Source organism: Mustela nivalis (assembly GCF_964662115.1).
Source record: "Mustela nivalis genome assembly, chromosome: 6".
In the NCBI taxonomy this organism is placed as follows: Eukaryota; Metazoa; Chordata; class Mammalia; order Carnivora; family Mustelidae; genus Mustela; species Mustela nivalis.
Window position 1 is genome coordinate 128,320,066 of NC_139025.1, and position 19,307 is coordinate 128,339,372.

At 43.9% G+C, this 19,307-nt stretch overlaps 1 protein-coding gene across 3 annotated transcripts in view; it reads left to right on the plus strand.

Annotated features, from left to right (window-relative positions):
• The window catches only part of CERS3 (ceramide synthase 3), a 107,965-nt gene that overhangs the window by 9,745 nt on the left and 78,913 nt on the right, over positions 1-19,307 (plus strand). Inside the window, exons 1-3 of one of the 3 annotated variants that reach the window (XM_082734216.1) lie at positions 1,256-1,553; positions 2,068-2,331; positions 9,706-9,805. The gene's annotated coding sequence lies outside the window, so the exon portion shown is untranslated. Of the gene's footprint in view, positions 1-1,255; positions 1,554-2,067; positions 2,332-9,705; positions 9,806-19,307 lie in introns of those variants that run through there. The other 2 variants (XM_082734217.1, XM_082734218.1) reach the window with 2 other exon arrangements.

The following is a 19,307-nucleotide window of genomic DNA, read 5'->3' on the forward strand; positions in this document are numbered from 1 at the left end:
CCCCCTCTCCTGTTTTACTCTTGGAAAAAAACTCAGTAGATGTTTTCCAAACTCACCCACTTAAGTAACATTTAGTAACAAGCTTGCTCTTGTGTATAAAATCCCATGGTTTTTGTCATGCTGCCCCTTCTGCTCCCCACAAAACTTGTCCCCTAATATCAGGCTTAACTGCCTGAGGTGTGATGTTCACTTTTAAAGCCGCATTGAACCATTAATATTTAATAAACAACTTAACCTCTATTAATGAGGATCGAAAACATACAACAGATTTAATACCTTAACTCGCTTCTAAATCTTTCTCATAAAATGAGACAGTTAAGTGTTACCTAGAAGAAGTGACGCCCACACAGGCCTCTTGCTCTCTCATGCTTCCCAGGGTGCTCTCCCCTCTGTTAGCAGTGACCTGATCAATTTCTCATGAGGCACAAGTGAGAGAGAGGAAAGGGAAAAGGCATGACCATAGGAGTCTTCGAAAGAACCATACTTGTATTTATTTGTCCTCCGTAAAGGGGTCACGGGAAGGTACCCTGGACTGATGTGTAAGCAACACAGCTCCCCCAGGTCACAACTCACAGAGCATCAGAATTCCTCACTTCAAGCTCTCCAGCTACTGCACTCCATTGCATAGATTGGGCAACAGGTTAATCTTTGCCTCTGTCCCTGAAGGAAAAAGGGACTACACCTTGACAGTGACTCAGTGCGGCCGATGATAATGGGATTCTTTTGAGCTAGGTAGATTGTAACCAGGAACCAGTCTCCCTTGCTAAGGAGTCTTATAAGGTAGAGCTTTATCAGCAAGGAAGACAGACACGATAAAGAAAAACAGTTTTAATTAGGAAGGTAAATCGGGTGGCAGCTGGGGGCGGATGGACCAAGAAAGGCACAGTGTGGGGTGAGGAAGACCAGGAAACTGTACATAGTCGCCTGGCAACAGGATCGGAAACACAGCCTGCCCCACTTAGGGACCACTCTGCTGGAAGTTCAGCCCTCCTGCCAGAGGGGCTTTAAAATTTCAGAACCCCTTCATGGCGAAAAGAAAGTCTGGGAAGAGAAAAACAGGCCAAGAGGAAAGTACCCAAGCACCCAGCGAATGGGCCTTGACCAATCCTGCTTCTTCGAACTGAATTCACTTACTGAAACTTGAGAACCTGTGGAGTCTGACACTGGCCTTTCCCCCTCTCTGCCTCTAGTCAATTTTTAATTTGCTGCCATCGATTAGCTGACAGGAGAAGGGAGACATCTCTCAGCAGCTGAGGTCGGCTGATGGGAAGGGCCTTGAATCAGGGCCTTCGGAGTGGGCGGCGCTGCTGAACCGCCCGGGAGGTGAGCTTTGGCTCCCAGGGGTACAAGAACCAACTTGCAGAAGCTTCCTTGCTTGTCAAGGCACCTTTAAATAACCCACACCCGGAGTGGTTTCATCTGCAGGCAAGAGAAAGTGGAAACAGCCCCCAAAGGTCTCCCGTCTCAAATAAACACTGTAGGCAACCTTGCCTTTGAAACTGAAGTGCTTGAGGCAGCGAGGCGGACAACTGTTGGTATCCTGCTACTAACAGGTTTGTCTTTCATTGTCTGTGACGACTGTTCTCGGAGGCTGACAGAAACAAAAACAAAGAGAATTACCTCTGACTGTTCTGAAAGGGAAAGGGGGCCAGACTTTCAGTTTGAGGGCATGGTGTAGTTTGAAAGAAGAGAATTTATTCCCCGAGTTGCCAGGAGCCAGGCAGAGAGGTCGCCTTTCTGGGGCCTGATGCTCCTCAGTCGATGCGTTTTCAGGGCATGCTGGTGGTGGTTGTGGTGGTGATTTCGTTAGCACAGAGCCCCGCCAGTACTCACAAGCTTCTAGAGAGTGCCATGGCTGTCAGACCCGCTCGGGTGATAGTGTGGGCTTGTCAACACTGTTTCAGGTTTCTCTCCACCGCCTAAACCCCTTCCTTGGAGGACAAAGAGCAGAGACCATCTTGTTCGGTAGTTGGCTAATGGCCGTGTGCACCAGAACCAACAAGGTGAGGTAACTCATGCATCTGTAATCCTGCGTCTGACTGAACTCCAGTTTTCTCCTCTCCCAAGTGGTGAAACAGGAAGCAACATCCCATCAGGAAGAACCAGAAGGTGCCATCCAGTAGCTTTGCCTCACGTCACCCATCGCCCTCAGTCAGAAATCTAGACGTGCAACTTTAGAGGGTGGGTCTCTCTGAAAGAATTTCAGAGCTTACACAGAGATGAGGTGTGTTGCTCTCTGACAAGAACGAGGCTGACTGGAACGCTGGAAATCTGGCTCTGACTGCTCTTCACAGGCAAGGGGCATCTTTTGTGGACTGAAGTTTCTGGAAGGTAGGCACTATTTCACTGATGTTGTTATCATTTGAGAATGCTCAGACCACGTTGGCCTTGACTGTGTGTGTGTGTGTGTGTGTGTGAGAGAGAGAGAGAGAGAGAGAGATGTTCAAAATGTTCATTTTTGGTCTGCTCTTCAGGGAGAGCTACACGAAAGAGAGATTTGAAACCCATCGCCTGATGAGTTTGACTTCAGAAGCGTTCAGTCGTGGAGCAAATGCTGGGGCCAAACTTCTCTGACCTGTAGCACTTGCTCTGTGGCGAGTTGAAACAGCTCCAGCATAGGACTAGGCAGGATTGTTCAGCCTGTGGAATCACAGGAGGCTGAGCCCTCCGTCGGCACAGCCCGGTTTATGAGGAAGGAGAAATGAAGAGAGTGACCGCAGATCTCCCGGTGGCATGGCCAAGGCATTTCAGACCACGTCAGAATGTCTTAAATGTGGAACAAGGCAGGACTTGCTCTCCTCACAGCGGCAGACTCTCCTAAGCTGGCTCAATCTTGAATGAGACAGTCTCCATGCTGTGTCCAGAAGACATTAGCTGAGTAGTTCTACAGCTTAGAGAGAAACATAATAGTTTTTCTTTTTTTCTAACCAGCGTACATGTTTAGCCAGGATGTTCTTTCAGACAAGTTTATTTGCTAGAGAGCCTTACACACGGGTCAAGGGAAAGAAACTTGGGGGACTCACCAGAGGATGCATATTTATTGATTCATTAATCCGTACTATTCCAGTGCCTTCTATACCACGAGTAAGGGTTCTGACTTTAAAGAGCACCTTCATACCTCTTCCCCTACAAGCTTTTTTTTTTTTTTAAGGGGTTGCCACTTCAAATTTCATCAGTAGAATTTGCTGGACAAGGAGTAAATTCTTTAAGGGGAAAATAGGTAATATTTGTATGGTCTTCCCTCTAAAAATATTTCTGCCATTTCTAAAAACAATCAAATTAATTGGCATGAGTTTGAAGATAATTCTGGGTTGGTAATAATCTACATAATTCTGGGTTAGTGATAATCTCCATTTATAGAGTCCTTGCTATGCATAAGTGCATTTCCCAGTTAGTTCAGTGAGAGAGAACTCATGTTATGCAGTTCTCGGATGAGGACTTTTGGGTTTGGGGAGAGGTACAGTGGCAGAGCAGGGAAGTGAGGAAACCCAAATTCTGTTGCCTTTTGCACACAGAAATACATGATTGGAGCCCTCCCTATTCCTCTTCTGTTCTCTCAGCCCTTCAGAGTCCTTGTCATGTGGAGGGGTTCCCGAACCCATAATGTGTAAATACACTAACTCAGTATCTTAGAGCAAAACACTGTGGGTCAGTCTATAATTTGCTTCTCCTGGGGTGAAGGCATGGTGTGGTGGACAGAACATGGGCTAGAAAGGAAGACAGATCTAAATTTGAATCCCTGCTTTCTGTTTACTGTTTGTGTGACCTCAGCAAGTCAGTGAAATTCTTCAAACCTCATTTCCTTACTTATAAGCTAATTATTCGAATACCCATCCCGCAGGGCCATTTGTTAGAAGCAACAGGAAGAGACTTTTGCATGATTGACAAATGGTAGGCTTTTGATACATACAGTGTTCATTTCTCCAGTTATTTGCTGATGCCTCCGGTGAACTAGATCCTCTTCTGGACTCCGGGCATAACAGCAGTGATCGAGGGACACAAGACTCTGCCCTCATGGGGGCTGACGAGTGCTGGTTTAGTCTCGCATAGTGTCACTGACTTCCTTTGGGAATCAGGTTGTGATTATTTAGGTCCTCTATGGTGGAGCCAATCTGGCTTTGACACACCCCCTGAAGCAGAGCAGTGAGCGTCCTGTGTTAGGAATCCCCAGAGCCTAGTAAAATCAGGAAAAAGGCAAGGATGATGGATACCTCTTTCGCAAGGGTCGTTTACTGTACGAATCATTGCACAGTTATAGGAAAGATTTGTTTTTATGCGTTCTTTCACACACACACACACAGTTCACTGGAGTTTTCTTAGGCCCCTAAGGCACTACCGGCAGGCTGTGTATGGGGTGAGGGTCTGGCTCCAAGGTCTCATAAAACACAGAGTGTAGTGTGGCAACCATTCATTTACCCTGGGCTCCAGGCCATCTGTACAACAGCCTTGGGCTTTCCAAGGCCTCCCCAATGTGAACTTAGGGATGTAGTCCAAAGATTGAACTGGAGATAATATACCTTTATAAAAATGGATTTGGACAAGAGCAATTGGCTTATTTACTGGCCAAAGGCCTATTGTCAAGTTCATCAAATGGGCTAGTTGGCATTAAGAATGGTGTTTTGGCAATCTGTCCCTAACTTTGAATCCTGATGAGCTGTAGATCATGGCAGAGAGATGAAAGGAACACAAGGGAGCTCCCTTGGGAATCAAATGCAGGTCTCCCTTCTCTTAGAAACACCTGCACACCCAGAACACCAGTCTTATTGGTCCTACATGGCCCAGGTTTGTTGTTTTATTTATTTGGTGGGCCCAGAATGATTGAAGATATCTTTGGGACACCCTACATGGACCAGGCATTAGCACTATGAAAGAAGTCTGTGTAAAGCAAAGAGACTTATCCCTCATATTACCTTAAAACTTCGTCTTGTGGAGGGGTTTTTTAAAATGACGAGAACATAAACCACGCTAAAAACCTAATTAAAATAAACTAGGGCTTAGGTATAAAATCCTCAAATAGCAAGTGAATGGGGGATATTAAGACTCTTTGACCTTGTACAACACTTTAACAGCCAAAATTCTCCACAGAGCTTTCAGTGATGGCAGACAGATGTTTGATTGTAAATAAACTGTAGCAATCATTATGTTTTTTAAAAGAGTTATTCCCAAATTTCATTATTATTGTACCTTAAAGTCTGAGCACACTAATTTGGCTTGGGTGACCTTGCAACAAATGTCACCCTTCCTAAATATGAGAATTTAAAATTTCGTAAGCTGTGTGTCCAAATTCCCCTCAAATTTAAAGTTAAAGGGGTTTGGTTCACTTTAATAATCATTTCTTTATTTTTTATTTTATTTTATTAAAAAAAAATTTTTTTTCCCACCTGGTCACTGGAAAGTCTGTGGGGAGGGATCATGCTGCATTCTTAAGGAGAGTAACTGAACAGACCAGAGGCCTAACATAGTTGGTGTTTGGTTTATGATGGCTCTGTCTCCTTCCATCTTGTAGCTGTGCCTTCTGAAACATGTGACATTTGGTCATTAGGACTGGAGAAGGGAGAAATGAAAACAGGTCCCCGGCTTTTTAAATTTTTTAATTGAGGTATAATTGATGGAGGACATGATATGAGTTTCAAGCACACAACATAATAATTCAATATTTGTATATATTGCAAAATGACCACCAAATACATCTCTCCTTTCCCTCTCAATGGGAAAACTATAAAAATCACAGCTTAGGCATGAATTTAGGTTGATTGGAGAGATAAAATATTACATTAAGGGGCTTTGAATCATTTTTATTTATTATATCCATGTACTAAGAGAAGGGAAAATCATATGCCACAATCCATTTTTCTCCATAGAGTTCTTGTATGCAAGAGCAAAGTCTATTTCTGTCATTTTGATTCCTTTGCCAGACATATTTTAGTGGAGAGTCAATAAATTTTTGTTGATTAGATTGACTTTGACGTAGGCTGAACAATTAAATAAGCATTTCAAGATTCAAGCAAATACTCTGAGAGCATTTTCTTCAATAACAAAGGTTACTTAACATCATTTAGTAACTAAAATGGCTTTAATTTCTTCCCCTCAAATTTTGTTTTCTTGTTTGACATCCAATTAAAACTTGAAAAACCTAAAATCCACTGATGCTGAACAAATTTCAAATTGTGCAGATTAGCAATTTTCATTTGCAATGTTCTCATCACGAACTCATTATCATATTCCTCTTTGGGTCAAAGTCACAGGCTTTCTAATGAGCTCCTCCTGTTCCACCAGCCGTAACTGGCTTTCCCTGACTTGTTTCAAATGGAGATCTGCTTTGTGTGAAGGTCTGGTCTATCACCAGTTGTGTAAGAGTAAAACTTGAGAGCATTTCTAGATGATGACTATAAAATAATATACAAGCTGATTTTCCCAAGTAATCACTCCACAGATGACACTACTGTCGTGGATTTTAAACTGTTTTTTTGACAATTGTCAAAAAATATTTCTACCATATTTTTTGATGGTAAAAAATATTCCTTAGACCTCAATTTAGAAACACACACACACACACACACACACACACACACACACACTCTCTAATGGAAATAAAAGTTTCATGAAACAATACTGCACATATTGAATTTTTCTCTTCTATTCCATCCATTCCTGTCTATAAAATCTCTGGTTATAGCTACGGACAAATTTTGTGACCTGTTGGTCAGCTTCTCGGTTCTCAATACTGGCTGAATGTAAGAATTAACTAGGGAACTAAAAAAAAAAAAAAAAAAAAAAAATGCTAAATGCCAAAAGCACAGTTGACCAAGGAAATGGACGAGAGAGTCTAGAAATAAGCCTCCATGTCTTTGGACTTTGATTTATGATAACATTGATACTATACAGAAGGGACAATCATTTGAATATACAGATGGAAAAAAAATCTGAGTCTTTTTTTTTTTAAGATTTTATTTATGTATTTGACAGATGGAGATCACAAGTAGGTGAGAGGCGGGCAGAGAGAGAGGGGGAAGCAGGCTCCCTGCTGAGCAGAGAGCCCGATGTGGGGCTCGATCCCAGGACACTGAGATCATGACCTGAGCCAAAGGAAGAGGCTTTAACCCACTGAGCCACCCAGGTGTCCCCTGAGTCTTGATTCTAACCTCAAAATTTATATACAGAGGTGCTGGGTGGCTCAGCTGGTTAAGCATCTGAGTCTTGGTTTGGGCTCAGGTCATGATCTCAAGGGTGATGAAATCGAGTCCCACATGGGGCTCCGTGCTCACTGGGGAGTCGGCTTGAGATTCTCTCCCTTTTCCTCCTCCCCCTTTTACCCCCTTCTCTTTCATGCACAGGCACTCACACACACTCTCTCTTTAAAATAAATAAATAAAAATTTAAAAGGTACATTCATATCTGAATGTTAATGTAGATGTGGAAAATAAAACTGGCAGGTAAAACTATAATGGCTAGATCTGTGTTGTCCACTATGGCAGCTGTTGGCCTGCCGAGTCCCTGAAACGTGTCTGAGCCACTAGAGATAGGTTCTAAGTGCAAAACGCACAGGAGATTTCAAAACCTGACTATAGAGAGAGAGAATTCAAAATGTCTCAGTAATAATATTTATATTGATTGTATGTTGAAATGATAATATTCTAGATGTGTTGGGTTAAATAAAATACATTACTAAGATGAATTTCACTTTTTTTTCTTTTTGAAATGCAACTACAAGAAAACTTTAAATTATGTATTCGTCTCTCGCTATTTTTCTATTGGACAGCATCATTCTAGATGACAAAATAGGATAGATTAATGACCTTGGGATGGGCAGTGATTTTTTTTAAACAAGGTGCAGAAAGTACTAGCATATGGAAAAGATCTACAAATTGGACTCTATTAAAACTAATAACTTCTTTCCATCAGATCTTACCATTAAGAGAGTAAAAGACCAGCTGCAGAAGGGAAGGAGACATTGCCATACATATAAACAAGAAGGAGTTATATCCAGAATAAAAGAAACAAGCGCATTAGAAAAGATGGACCAACACAATAGAAAACTGGGCAAGACATTTACATAGGGGCTTCACAAAAGAATGTATCCAAATGGCCAAGAAGCATGAAACGTGCTCAACTTTATCAGTTGTTAAGAGGAATGCACATCAAAACCACAGGAAAATATCGCTACACACCCACCAGAGAGGCTAATGAAAGGTAGACAGTAGTTGTGTTGGTGAGAATGTGAAATAGCTGAAACTCTCACACAGATGTGGGCGTGTAAATCCACACAACAGCTCTAGAAGACTGGTCAAGAGGGTCTGTTAAGGGGCACCTGGGTGGCTCAGTGGGTTAAGCCACTGCCTTCGGCTCAGGTCATGATCTTAGGATTCTGGGATCGAGTCCCACATCAGGCTCTCTGCTCAGCAGGAAGCCTGCTTCCTCCTCTCTCTCTCTGCCTGCCTCTCTGCCTACTTGTGATCTCTCTCTGTCAAATAAATAAATAAAATATTAAAAAAAAAAAAAGAGGGTCTGTTAATTGTGTATACATACCTGTGACCTAGCAATTCCATTGCCCTGTAGAAATGTGGACATGTGTTTACCAAAGACACAGTCAAGAATGTTCACAGGGAGTAGCCTTATTTCAAAAACCCCAATTTCCCTCAACTGGAGAATGGAAAAAGAGGTTGTGGTATAGTCGCACCATGGACTATATTTTCACCCCAGTGAAAATAAGTCAGCTCCGTCGCACACGTGAGGCTGGGTATTGTCTCAGTCGCAACTGCTGACAGAAAGACGTGGAGGCGAAAGAATGCCGTCAGTGTGATTCTGATTGTGCGAAGTTCAAGAACAGGCAACCTGAGTCCACGGTGTTAGAGGTCAGGCGAGGATAGTTGGAGGAAGTGGGGTAGCGACTGGGCAGAGACGCAGTGGAGGCCCTGGGGTGCTGCTAGTGTCCTGCTTCTTGGTCTGGCTGCTGGTTCTAACTCAGGTGTGTTTACTTCTGGGATTTGCTGCTCTACCGTCAGCGTGCTGGGCTTTAATGAATACGTCTGTTAAGCAATGATAACAATGCTGATGTCAGGACGGCGCCTTCAGAGGTCCTGACTTAGGTGTTCTGAATCAGGCGAGAGCATGGCTTAAAAATGTTTTCCAGCTAGTCCCCCTAGAGAGCCAGCAGGCAGAACCAGGGTACTAACGAGTCACAAGTGGCTCTTCCAAGCCCCGTGTGCTGATAGAACTATAATCACTACTTGAGGCTGTGTTCTTACTGTCTTTACTTAAGTTGCACTGACTTTAAGGACATAATTCCCACTGATGATTCTTAGAGGCGTAAGGAATTATAACGTTAATGCCTTAGAAGCCTGGGCAGGTAACTGAAATGAGCAGTGGGCTGGTTGATGAAGCTTACGCCTCAATTAAGGCCCGCACGTCCTGTGATTACTGCCAGATATTGTGGGATTTTTTGTTTTGTTTTGTTTTGTTGTTGTTGTTTTCAAGTGAAGCTGTGAATCTGGATTTTTTGGTGAAAATTCCTGAATTTTAGATATCAGTGCAAATTATGTTAAAACACTCCCCAGATCAAACGAAACTGATTCATAGGGCCAGTTCCTCCTGCACCAAATTCTGCCACTGGTTTGTAACTGTGACTTTGAATTTTAGAGCCGGAAGGAAAGTTATGGGTATCATTGTATAGTCTATTAATTATGTTTCCCTCTTCTGCTTCCACAGGGATGTTGTGAAAGGAAAGGCGAACTTTTACATATATCTCCACATACCTAGACACAGAGTACTTGAATTTCTTCGCAGAAAGCTATCCTATATACTCAAGGTAATTACTGTTATTTACGTTTTATTTTATTTTATTTTATTTTATTTTATTTTATTTTATTTTATTTTATCTTATCTTATTTCACCTCTACTGTGTTGTCTTAAACTATATCTGTGCCCCAGAGCTTTATTATTATATGATATTGTTTTCTGTGTTGTGGGAAGGAGCGGTGTTCTGGGCAAGGCAAGTTCCGTGTTATTCCCTATGATATACTGTAGATCTTTTCTTTTTGAGAGGAGGGATGTTGAGTGACAGTTTCCTCTGACAGCGCCGGGTGATGAAGATCTCCCAAGCTTAGCCGGTATTTGCCTTGTTTGTGCTCCCAGCTGGCCCCCCAACCTTGACCATCCCCTTTTCCCTGAGCCTCGCTTCTAATTAGAAGGAAGAGTTGGCTCCATCTGTCCTGCAGGTTTCCGGCTTCCAGACTCTTCCTTGTGAGAAACAGGCTTTGAAAAGCACATATCTTCAAAGTCATCAAAAGTGACAATCAGAAAGGATGACTTGCATGACAGCACATGTTCACAAATATGGATGAAAGACAAAAATCAAGTCCTGTAAAGAGAAGGAGGATTTTTAGCCCAGCACCTATCTTTGGTCTGGCTGTGTCACCTGGGGCAGGTCCCTTGATCCCTCTCAACTTCTCTTTGCATGTGTGAATTGGGGGCATGAATAATTATTATTGTGGTGAGGATACAATGAGCGGATGCTGGTGAAAGAAACTGTGTTCATTGTATACGCATGCTGGTTACTAGTTACCATGTAATCTGTATACGCATGCTGGTTACTAGTTACCATGTAATCTGTATACGCATGCTGGTTACTAGTTACCATGTAATCGTTGCCTCCAGCTTCTGTAACAGTCTGTGAAGAGATGGTGCTGCTATTCCCAGTTTATAGCTGTGAAAGCAGGTAGCACAGCCGCTGGGCCTCTGAATCACGTCCCTGACCCTTTCCCTGTGACAACAGGGCTCGCTGGCACGTGCCTTCACCCCACTGCCTACCTAACCAATCCGCAGTGGATCAGTGGAGAATGAAGAAGGGGTTCCTGGCCAAGGCCCAACCCCACCCCCACCTTTTAGCCTCTACTCTTCTACACCTTCTTACCAAACACAAACCGCATTGATCACAAATGTATTGCCCCTCCTGCTTTCTGTAGTGAAGTGGTAACCTGCTGGGGGTGGGGGTGGGGCTGGGGGCGGGGAAGCTTAGGGGAGCCAGGTGAATAAACCACTTTTTGCTAACAAAGAAGTTGCCTTCTCTGGGGAGGAGCGGTTCAGCTGGACCATCGGAAGTTACCTGAGGATTTCTGTCTGTCATGCTACCAGCCCTTCTGGTGGCTGCTCAGCCTGAATCCATCTTTGGCTTCCAGAATTCGGGGGGCCTCTAGAGTGGCCAGACCTATGCTGAGTCCCTGTGGACAGGCTTGTCCCTCGGGCCCCAAGGCAAGAGGACATGGGGAGTTGTCTGGCTCTCAGCCTGACCCTATTCCGCTTCTCAGCCCCAGAATTGTCCTGCTTGGCTTGAGGCCCCAGTGCCCGTGTGTGCGGACACCTCTGTGTATGTGTCCAAGTGTGAGTCTTTTCATCTTCTCCCCAACAGTCTCCTGTTGGCCATTCCTAGGCCTAGGGGTATACTGTGCTGTCACTTTTCAGAGGACAGACCTGGGGAAGGGTCCATGCAGGCCTTAAAAGAGAATTTGGAGGTGTCGGGCAGGGAATTCTAGGGTCCCGGGTACCCCTAACAAGTCTAGAAAGGGGATATGGTGTGTGGGTGGGCTTGCAGCTTTGGGTCTATGGACTCCTCAGCCAGTGGGAGAGAGGTATGACCAGAGCAAGGCCAGACGGGGGTGTTTTTCAAACAAGGCCAGGGTGAAAGGGTAGGGCTGCTCCTGGGCCTGAAACTGCGTGCCCTCGGTACACAGTTGGTGCTTCATGATATCACTGACTGATGCATGACAGAGCGACAGAGGCTGAGCATTCCAGAATTGCTGTGGAATACGTAAATGTGACTCCTGTCCTCCCACCACGCCCTGGAAACCTCCACCTAACAGCGTGGCAAAGTTGAAATGGCTCAGATTTCATAAGGCGGCAGCTGAGTAACATTCCCGACCTCGTAAACTACCAGGAAGACGGATTTACTGAGAAACAGCTTTACTGGGCAGGGAAGAGAAGCACACAGGGCTCTCCCTCCCCTGCTTGAACAGAAGGACTTCAATGAGGCTCCGCTAGGCATCTCTTGGTATATTTCAAGAGACTGGATGCAAGGTTAGAGTCGTCCATTCTCTGTATGTTTTGGACATTACTTGCTCCTGGGATGCTTGGTGTTGAATATCCTGTGACCCTTCCATTCACACTGGCTTGCTTTCAGAGCTTGCCTTTCTTTGACAAGGACCTTAAGAGACATCCATACTGAAATTTCGCTAACAGGAACCACAGGGAGGAGGAACTCTGAATCCCCTCCAACAGCACGTGGAGCCGGCACCTGTCCTGTGGGTTATCTCTGTGGATCACACGTGGTCCCGCTTCACCGATGCAGACCAGTTATTCCCAGGAGAACTTGTGCTAACTGTGTTTCTTGGCAGAAAAAACTTTGAGAAAAGAGCCGATAAATCTTAGCCTAAGTAGAAAAGACTTAGAAGCACAAGACTTAGGAACCCGGAGACCCCAAAATCAGGATCAATAGAGGAGTAGCCAGAAAAATCACATTGGCACATGTCCGACCTATGTCCCCCAGGGAAAAAGGAACTGGCCCATGCGCAAGATGTGACCTTGCTGTAGGAAACTGTATATGTCAGCACAGTGTTTTCTCCCATTCACAACATTGATTAGCTCTGGTAGACGGAAATCAGAGAGACTGAAATGAGAATTATATAAAAATGTATTGGAGAGAGAGTTAAGAATACGCTTCCAGAAAGAATGTTTGAAATGTTTGGAAATCTAGGGGAATTTTTATTTATTTTTTTTAAGATGTTATTTATCAGGGGGGCGCAGCACAGAGGGACAAGAAGGGGGCCAAAGAAGTGGGAGAAGGACAAGCAGACACCCAGCCGAGCACAGAACCTGACTGAGGCTCAATCCCTGGACTCCGAGATCATGAGCCAAAGCCAGACACTTAAGGACCTGAGCCATCCAAGCACCCCCAAATTTTTACTTTTAAATATGTTACATTTTCATACAATATACCCAGGATGTTTTCCTTCCATTTTCGCAGGCAAAATAGCTCTACATTTGAAGCCGTGGGTTTAATCATTAATCAAAAACAGTAAAAGGAAGGGCGCCTGGGTGGCTCAGGGGGTTAAAGCCTCTGCCTTCGGCTCAGGTCATGATCCCAGGGTCCTGGGATCGAGCCCGGCATCGGGCTCTCAGCTCAGGAGGGAGCCTGCTTCCTCCTCCCTCTCTGCCTACTTGTGATCTCTATCAAATAAATAAATAAAATCTTTAAAAAAAAAACAGTAAAATGAATACGTGAAATATGTTCCCTATGTTCTAGATAGACTTCACATATATCCTGCCTAAGTCTCTATCTCTGTGTCTTTTGATCTCTGTCTCTTCGTGTCTGTCTCTGTCTCTCCCCCCTCTACGTAAAATCTGGGCATTATACATATGGGGTTGTCCCCACCCCCCTTTAAGGGGCTTCTTGCAGTAGATCAAGACTGGACAGGAATGACTCGTTCTGTTTAGTTTTGAGATTTTAGGGACTATTTTCCTATGGTGAATAAATAGCAAGGACTAATGGCCATGGACAGAGGAAGCAGCTGTCCCAGCCAAGGAAGGGAGTTGACCCATCCCTATTTACTCAAAGGAGCAAACAGTGATTACCAGGTGCTACTCTCCCAGCCCCACACCAACAGTTCTTGCCATAAGGAAATCTTGCCTTTCTTTTAAAGATTTTATTTATTGGACAGACAGAGATCACAAGCAGGCAGAGAGGCAGGCAGAGAAAGAGGGAGGGGGAAGCAGGCTCCCTGAGAGCAGAGAGCCCAACGCGGGGCTCCATCCCAGGACCCTGGGATCATGACCTGAGCCAAAGGCAGAGGCTTTAACCCACTGAGCCACCCAGGCGCCCCAGGAAATCTTGCCTTTTATCCTTCTAACTTCTTTTATGATTTCAGAGTCCGTGAAGAAAACTGTTGAGAAGCAGCAATTGCAAATTTTTTTCTTGCCCTCTACTGGAGGCTCCCCCGCCCACTGCACCTCACCCTCACCTGAAGATTACTAGAATCTTTGTCATCTTGTTCTTTTCCAAAGACTGCTTCATTCTGCGGGGGCAGCAGGCTGTGTAACTGGAAACCCTGCCTTTAACTATTACATAAGCATATATTTTTAAAACATTAAAATTTGGGGCTTGCTTCATCGGTGTGCCTTAGTAACCCCAAGTCCTTCCCTAAAAGGAACTTGGCCTCCTCCTCATCTGTGAGAGGGATGTTCGAAATTCCTTCTCGATCAAGATGTGGCCCCACACCCTTCTGTAGGTTTTCCTCTCTTTCGTAAAATGATTCCTTTGGTGATACTGCCCATGTTGGGTTCCAGTGACGAAAGAAATCCTGCTGTCACTGAAGAAATGAGTTGCCCTGTCAGGTGATCGCACTTGTCCCTCAGAAAAGCTGCGGCCTTTCCGACACTCAGCCCAGCCGACCTTACCACTGACTAGGGGACTGTAGGAAATCAGTGAATGAGGGCTGAGCGCTGGGCCACCTCAAAGTCCGTGGCGCCATTGATGAGGAAAGGTAAATAGTGACAATCCTAACACACTCACCATATGCCCCAAGTTACAGAGTGATTTAGATACATGACCTTACTTAGTCCCAATTGGGGCTGTACAGAAATAGAAAATATTATTCCTAGCTTATAGATGAGAAATTCAAGGCTGGGAAGAAAGTCACATGCTCTTCGAGCTCAGGTAGCTGGAAAGGGCTGAGGTTGGGCAGTCAGAGCCCCAAACCCCTTTTCCTTGAGAAGCCACTGGGCCTTGGGTTCCCACATGTCGTATCCTCGAAATTCTACTCCAGGGTGTTGTGGGGAGTGGCTGGGGTATCACCCCAGGTGAGTCTGATTGTCTGAAAGGTCTGAACTAGATGACATTGTGTAGTACTGTCTGTCCAAGACTGTTCCTAGGTTTTCTGTTTAGGTTCGCCTTGTCTGTGTCCTTTAGGTAGGCTTCCCTTACTGAAAGAAGGAAATGAAGCCAGTTATCTTTTCCCCACAGTGAGAGATGGGGAGATCGTGGGGAGAGTGCCTCTGTGAAGGGGCAGGGGTGTCCCGTTACTCTCCCTTGGGGAATCTTTTTAAACTGAGCATTTAATCTTACTATTTAAACCAGCCTGACATCGGGAGTCTTGCCCAGACCCAATAAGGTGATAACAAGATAACATGACTCTGTAACATAGATCCGGCCCCTTACTGCGTTCAGGTATTTCCACATAATGAATCACTCTCCTTCTGCAACAGGTCTTTGTGGAAGGTGGAATTAGCACCGTTGAGCAAGGGAGCTAGCAAAGAATTCAGAGAGACTGAGTTGCTCAAGTTCACTTAGTTATGTGGGTTTTATTTTTTAAGATTTAAGATGTATTTATTTTAAAGAGAGGGAGGCGGGAGGGAGAGAGCAGGGGGAGGGGCAGAGGGAGAGGAAGAGAGAGCATCCGGAGTGGACTCCATGCTGAGCATGGAGCTGGACATGAGGCTTGATATCATGACCCTGAGATCATGACCTGAGCCAAAATCAAGAGTCTGACACCCAACCGACTGAGCCACCCAGGTGCCACCCCACCCCCCAAGTTCATCTAGTTTTAAGAGGCAAGGCTAGGACTCAGACTGGGGCTTTCTGACTCTGAAGCCATAGTTCTTCCTCAAATTTGGTGGTATGTGAAGGACTGCATTTTTTTTTCCATTTTGGATTTTATTCATCAATTACAGGCTTGCTATGTGTGTGTGTATATATATATATATATATATTCATCATATATATATATATATATGTGGCAGTCTTGCTGACTCTTCTTATCTGGGACTAACTGGTGGGAAGCCTTCTGCAGCACCCTTCAGCGGTCCCCAGGAGGGCTCTACAGGGCTCTACAGACTCTAGGCCAGTCCTCTTGCCTCTCAGATGGGAGAACTGAGACAGAATCAGGGCCTCTCCTCAGGCTCCTCTGGGAGTGAGTCATGTCAGCAAGGTTCCCAGCCCCCTAGCTCTTGCCTACATCACTCACTTGTCCCTGAGACTAATAACAGGGTAATTTGTGCAGCAAGATGTGTGACTCACCAGTCCAGGGAGGAGAGCTTGTGAGGAAGGACTTGGTGGAGAGGAGCAAAATATTTAATAGCAACTGGAAAGGAGATGCTGACGTGATGCTAATTGGGTTAACATTTCTTTACATTGCAACAGCATTGCCTAGTTACCCAACTCTTAATTTACATTGTTGACTTCTAAATTTAACTAAAAAAACAAGAGGGGGGAGGGAATTCTGCCTTTAAAGGCAGAATTATGAACAGTGGGTCCTGTGTAAATTTCTTGTAGAGTCCCTCCCAATCAGCTTGGGTCCCTTCTCTTTAAACCCTAGGGTTTACATCCTTCTAAGACTTCTCTGTTCTGTAACTGTGCTTCATATCCTGCTGACTTCAGTTATACTTGTTTTTCTGCAAGTTTCTACCCATGTTGCCAGTATAAGTAAACTTTCTTGGTCACTTACCTCTTTCTTGGCCTTATCCTGGGCTTTGGCAATCTCTGTCAATTAGCAACTGGGGCAGAGATACAGCAGAGATGTGATAAAGTTAAAGGGGCATCTGGAAGAATGAAAATCTGGTGAATACCGCCTCCTTAAACTGCATTTTCTGTCTTATGTTTATTACCTTCGAAATCTGAAGTCAGTTTAAATCTGTTTTTTTCTTTTTAGAGTGGGGAGGGGCAGAGAGTGGGAGAGAATCTCAAGCAGGCTCCCCCGTTTCACTAAGTGTAGATCCTGACAACCCTGCTTGATTTCATGACCTTTAGATCATGACCTGAGCTGAAACCAAGAGTCACTCAACTGAGCCACCCAGGCACCCCTGAAGTCAGTTTATAGATGGACCTCAAGATCCTATCTTTCTAGTGACTATGGAAGCACATTTTATTTTCCTTGAAATTATTAGAATATAAAAGATTCTGGAGTTAGCTTTTGTATGTATAAGAAGAAGGCTGGGAGAAGTTTTGTGTAGGTAACAAACTTGCCTGCCTTCAAATCAGCTATTAGCTTTTGTATATGAAACCTTTACATGAAAAATTACTCTCTCAAAATGTTGATGCAGAATAAATTACCTTAGTAATACGTCTTAGTAAGACAAGGCACCTGTATTTCCCTGGGACTCTTTCTTCATATTGATAGGGCTGGACTGGATGAGAGTATGATTTTTAGAACAAAATGTACCTTTGTTGACTTGAGTCATTAATAAGAAATCAGTTATTAATTTTCTTTTTTTTTAAGATTTTTTTTTTTAATTTGTCAGAGAGAGCGAGCGAGAGCGAGCATAGGCAGACAGAGTGGAAGGCAGAGTCAGAGGGAGAAGCAGGCTCCCCACAGAGCAAGGAGCCCGATGCGGGACTCGATCCCAGGACGCTGGGATCATGACCTGAGCTGAAGGAAGCTGCTTAACCAACTGAGCCACCCAGGCGTCCCTCAGTTATTAATTTTCTTAATTTTGGACCAACAGTAACAAATTATCAGCGGTAAAAATAATTTAAAAATTTTCAACACTAAGGATTTTACCCTTTTTTCAGGTTTCCTTTGGTTTGCTTTTACGTACATGCACGCACGTGTGCACACACACACACATTTAGATGTATATGTATAAAGTAGCATAATAATGAAATCAGGGGTGCCTGGGTGGCTCAGTCATTAGGTGTCTGCCTTCAGCTCAGGTCATGATCCCAGGGTCCTGGGATCAAGCCCCACATCGGGCTCCCTGCTCCGTGGAAAGCCTGCTTCTTCCTCTGCCACTGTGTTCCCCTCTCTTGCTATGTCTCTCTCTGTTAAATAAATAAATCTTTAAAAATAAATGAAATCATATACCATCATATAATTAAAGTGTAGATATAATTTTGAAATTTTTTACATGTCTAAACATTTTGCATGTTGGTAAATATAATTTTTAATATTAGTTGAATGTTATTGCATAGAGTTAACATTTCAAAATGGACTTAAATATTCCAGATTTTTAAAACACCCATTATTATGAACACTGAAGTATTATTTATTAGCTATAGCCTAAACATTTTTTTGTCAAGTTTCATATATATTCCAAGGTAGGTTTGAATATTTTAGTGACTCCTAAAATTTGTTACCCTAAGTGGCAGTATCAGTTAGGCTTTTTTAAAATGTAAGTGTTTTAACTAAGTCACATTACTGTATATTATTTTTAAATGACTTCTTATAACAGGTGTCAGTTACAGAATTTGGGGACCTAAAAGTTCGTTTTGTTCTTCTCTCTTTTTTTTTTTCAAATATAATGGGATTTTTAAAAATTTATTTTCAGCATAACAGTATTCATTATTTTTTCACCACACCCAGTGCCCCATGCAATCTATGCCCTCTATAATACCCACCACCTGGTACCCCAACCAATGGTATTTAAGAGTTTGACTCCAATCAATTATTTAACAGGCATGTGATAAAGTGATTTACAGATAGTTACTCACTTAACCCTTTTAACCACCTTATCAGAGAGGTGCAGTTATCACCTGTTTTGTAGATGAAGAAACTGACATTAAGTTAGCTGTCCGAGGGCACACAGTTCTTAGAGTGTCAAAATGAGGCCTTGAACCCAGGCAGTCTGGATTCCCAAATCCTTGGACTTGACCACTGTATTATATACTAACTTCCCTTAATATCTATTGAGCACTTAACTCTTTGTGCCCTTACAGTATGCCAACTTAGGGATGCTCTTGGGATGTCCTTCATCTTGAAGTCTGAGGAGCAGGCCAGATTTTAATCAAATCAATATGCAAACATATATTTACCAATTTGATACAGGTTATGAAGGAAAAGAACACAGAGCGATGACAGTCCTTGATTTGGATTTAAAACAGTGGGGGGTAGGGGTCATAAGAAGTCTTCAAGGAGAAGGAGAGCTGGGTAAAGATGGGGAAAGGGTGTCTGGCAGAAAGAATAGTTAATGCACATGCCTGAAGGCAGGAGAGAACTTTTTTGTTCTCAAGGGTCAAAAACCAGACCTGGCTTGTGGGGTCTCAGAGTGAAGGGGAAGGGAGGCATAGCCTGGAAAAGCAGACAGGGGCCCAGTGGCCTGGGGGCTTGTTACAGCTTCTCATTTATAGGAGTCTCCCGAGATGGGGTAGGGCCCCGAGGAGCTGCCTTCAAAGGAGGCTGGGGCCGCTCCAGATAGTAAGCCTCTGGCAGAGCCATCCCCAAATGGGCTTTCTTCTGCACACAACAGCAAACAGCGACTTGTGATTTTCTAGGAATTGAACTTCATTGGCTCAATATTTAAGTTAGTTAGGAAGGGACGATTTCCAT